This window comes from Neovison vison, chromosome 7 (assembly GCF_020171115.1).
Source record: "Neovison vison isolate M4711 chromosome 7, ASM_NN_V1, whole genome shotgun sequence".
NCBI classification, from domain to species: domain Eukaryota; kingdom Metazoa; phylum Chordata; class Mammalia; order Carnivora; family Mustelidae; genus Neogale; species Neogale vison.
Window position 1 is genome coordinate 16,198,046 of NC_058097.1, and position 4,638 is coordinate 16,202,683.

The window sequence follows — 4,638 nt, forward strand, 5'->3', positions numbered from 1 at the left end:
TTTTTTATTTCTGTCTTCTAATTTAATGTCTGCAGAAATAAGCCAACACCTCTATACACTAGATCTGCTGCAATGAATGAATTCAGGAAAAGTTACTCCCCATACTTAGCAACAGCCTTCTCCAAATAGTATTTTATTTTTGAGCTATATAACACACTGGAAGGTTTCCCTCTATCATTGCTAAACTGATGACTTTCCTTTTGGATGCATTTTGGTCCCACAATTTTGGGGATGAAATTGTAATCCTACAGTTTCATTAACTGAACAATTTTGACATTAATATTCCAACTTCCAATTTCGATTAAAGTCAGGCTCACTGTCAGTAGAATTCAAGTAGAATATGACGAAATGCCGCCCTCTTGTGGTGCACTGAAAGAAAACAGGAGAGATTAGGCAAAGCCAGGTTGCCTGAAACTACGAACAGGTCCCCGACCTGCCAAGAAAATGAGGGCGGCAGACCAGAGCCTCATGTGCTAGATGCTGACAGGTACTTGGGTATTTCTCCCTCTACAATACACACAATGGCATATGGCTAGGTGCTTCAGTTTGAAAAATATTTTCTTGTTACCTTCATCCTCACTGCAATTTTGTGTAAATTTCTGAAAGTTCCCAGTGAAATAAATAAAACCCATTTCTACAAACCGACCCGCTCACTGGTTTCAGTGAAGCTACTGATAGAGGCATACAGGCAAAAGTGGAATTTACTAGGGAGGATGGGATTAGAGCATGCAATAAGAAATTATGGCCCCAGGTGCCTGGCTGGCTAAGTCTGAGATGCAGCTCTTGATCTCAGACTTGTGAGTTCCAACCCTATGTTGGGTGGAGAACATTCCTTAAAAATAAAATCTTTAAAAACAAACGACCAGGGGAGCCTGGGTGGCTCAGTGGGTTAAAGCCTCTGCCTTTGGCTCAGGTCATGGTTCCATGGTCCTGGGATCGAGCCCCTCATCAGGCTCTCTGCTCAGCAGGGAGCCTGCTTCCTCCTCTCTCTCTCTCTCTCGCTGCCTACTTGTGATCTCTATCTGTCAAATAAATAATAAATAAAATCTTAAAAAACAAATAAACAAACAAAAAATGGCCAGAAGCCTCTACGACTTGAGAGCTCTCCCAACAGGGCTGTTTCATATTGAATGGTAATGGAACAACCTTCTCCCAACAGGGCTGTTTCATATTGAATGGTAATGGAACAACCTATTAAGATCCTTGCAGGGAATCTGCAGGACATTTAGAGAGATCCAGGTAAGAATGTTATAGAAATCAAGAAAAAAAATAGAATTCAGTAAACACATACATAGGGGCAGCTGTATTTATTGTAATTTGCCTGATTTATTCTGATTTTATCTAGTCACTGGGCTAGGTACTCATCTAGGCACTGGGAGCATAGCAATGAACAAAACCAAGTACTTCATGCTAGGAAGAAAGAGCAGGCTGAGAGAGATGGGATATGAGTAGTTTTGTTTTATAAAGACTTCCTCAATAAGGCTACATTTTTTTAAAAAAAGATTTTATTTATTTATTTGACAGAGAGAGATCACAAGTAGGCAGAGAGGCAGGCAGAGAGAGAGAGGAGGAAGCAGGCTCCCTGCTGAGCAGAGAGCCCGATGCGGGACCCGATCCCAGGACCCTGAGATCATGACCTGAGCCGAAGGCAGCGGCTTAACCCATTGAGCCACCCAGGCGCCCCCAATAAGGCTACATTTGAGCAAAGACCTGATAAAGTGAGAGAGTGAGATGTAGACGCGTGAAGGCAGCAGTGATGGCAGAATGCACGTATCTGAGGCAGGAGCATGTACAGTGTGAGGAAGAAAGAGGACAGACGTTCATGTGACTAAAGCAGAGAAAGGAGGAGTGGCCTAGGTCAGACACATAGCTGGAATCAGCTCACACAGAGCCTTGCGAGCTCTATAAGTATATAAGAATAGAAAGTGGCTGGAGAGTTTTGGGCAGAGCTATAATATGACTCATGTTTAATGCTGGCTGGTAGGGAGGAATCAAATGTAAGAGTGATGGAAGCATGGCTTGTGCTTATGGGACAATGTGACAATCTACTTAATAAATGCTTTGAGCAACAGAGGTGTCAAGTAGAAGACGCATTTATAAGGTTCAATACATCTCAAAGGTTGGCCTAACAGTAGTTGATAAAGGATCATATCTATGTCAAATAAAAACCTCAAAGGTATTTTGGCTTAAGCAACTAAAAGAATGGAAACTCCATTTGCTAAGATGAGCAAGAATCTGGAAAGCATATTGAGGGCAGAAGTTGGGGTCAGGAAGGGCGAAATCAGAATTTGACTTCAGGCATTCTATGTTTGAGATGGATGGTAATAGGTACCTGGAGTTTGGGGAGAAGTTATGACTGGAGGCATACATATGGAAATCTTCAACATAGAGATAGTATATAATGCTATGTCAAGGATGAGATTACCACTGCAATAGAGAAGAGATCTGATGATTGACCTCTAGGGCTCTCCAGTGTTAGGAGGTCAAGAAGATGAGTATGAAAGAAAGTAGCCAGCAGAGTGGGAGATTGGAGTTGCAGGGTCCTGAAAGCTGAAAAAAGAACGTGTTTCAAAGAGGGAGTGATCGGGTGTGTCAAATACAACTCATAAGCCAAGTAGGATACGTCTGAGAATGGACCTTTGAATATAGCTAGGTGGAGGCTATACTGACGATTTTGACAAGAGATATTTCAGGAGAGTGGTCTCATGAAAGCCTGATTGGAATGGGTTCAAGAAAGAATGGAAGGAGAGGAAGTGGAAACTCTGTGTATGGAGTTAATGTGGTCAAAAAGTTATTTTTTTTAAGAGATAAAGGAAATTACAGCAAATTTATATGCCAGTAGGAATGACTCAGAAAAGATTTTGATGCTGGAGAAAGAAGACAATTAAAGGAACATGTCTTTGATTTAAAAAACAAGGGGGGGCGCCTGGGTGGCTCAGTGGGTTAAGCCGCAGCTTTCGGCTCAGGCCATGATCTCAGGGTCCTGGGATCGAGTCCCACGTCGGACTCTCTGCTCAGCAGGGAGCCTGCTTCCCTTCCTCTCTCTCTCTGCCTGCCTCTCTGCCTACTTGTGATCTCTCTCTCTCTGTCAAATAAATAAATAAATAAATAAATCTTAAAAAAAAAAAAAAACAAACAAGGGGGCACAAAAGGATCTGGGATCTAGCAAACAAGGGCAGAATAGCTAAGTAGTATCAGGACTAGTAAGGTTAACAAGGTTAACACTTATTAGGCACTTACTGTGTGCCAGGAACTAAGTAGTTTTTACATGGATTAATTTACTTTGTTCTTGCAATAACCCTAAGGGTTTTATTTTTGTTTCTGCTTTATAAGTAAGGAGATGGAGGAATGGAGAGGTTAAATAACATGTGCAGGGGCCAGAACTCCACTGAGGTGGGCAAACTCAAGAGCCTCTGCTTTTAAGTACTACACTGTATTGCCTCAGCTGAAGCAGGGACAATGGTACCATGAAAGAGAGCACAAGAGTAGCTACCAATACTGTTCTTTTTTTAAAAGATTTTATTTATTTATTTATTTGACAGACAAAGATCACAAGTAGGCAGAGAGGCAGGCAGAGAGAGAGGAGGAAGCAGGCTCCCTGCTGAGCAGAGAGCCCGATGCAGGGCTCGATCCCAGGACCCTGGGATCATGACCTGAGCCGAAGGCAGAGGCTTTAACCCACTGAGCCACCCAGACGCCCCCCCCCGCCAATTTTTTAATTAAAATTTTAGGTCACTAACATACAGTGCAATATTGGTTTATGGAGTAGAATTCAGTGGTTCCTAACTTACATACAACACCCAGTGCCCACCATAACAAGTGCCCTCCTTGATACCCATTACCCATCTAACCCACCTGCCACCCTTTTTGATATTTATACTTACTGAATTTCATTTCATTATCACTCCTTTCCAGTGCTGTTGAAGTCAATAAATACCAAAAGAAAACTTTTAAACACATTTAAAACAATGGTAGCATTATTGAAATATATATAGTCTCCTAAAATGACAAGTTGTGTTTATATACATCTGGGTATGTTGAAAATTCAGTCACTTTCATAGAATCAACAGACACAGTCTGTATTTGGTAAGAAGGTATAAACATATGATTTAAAGCACTGCTTCTGAAGTTTCATATATTTTTTATTTATATATCATATTTTTATTTATATATCATACTCATATCTATGTATCATCTGTATCTGTGTTTAATATCAATTACATTTCTCCATAGTCTAGTAGGTGCATATAGATTTTTTTTCTCATTTCAAATACTGCTAGTGGTATGTTATATATACACCACATTTGGTAAACACCAATTTATATATTTGGAAACAACTGACAGAAGAATGACAAAAAGAGATTATTGCCTCTGGATATTTGACTGAGGGCTGGAGAGATTTCATTTTTAGCAAAATTACCTTTGTGGTACATGATCTGCTACCACACTAAGTCACTTTGTATTGCTGGCAAAACTACTCGGCACAAAGTAAATGCTCAAAATTAGATCTGTATTTCTTACCTTTTTCCAAATGATTTTATAACTTCAGCCACATACTCATGTTGCTCAAAACTGACAGTCATGGATAAGAATTCATTCACAAAGTTTGAGGAAAAAAGACAGTTACCCACTGCAAAA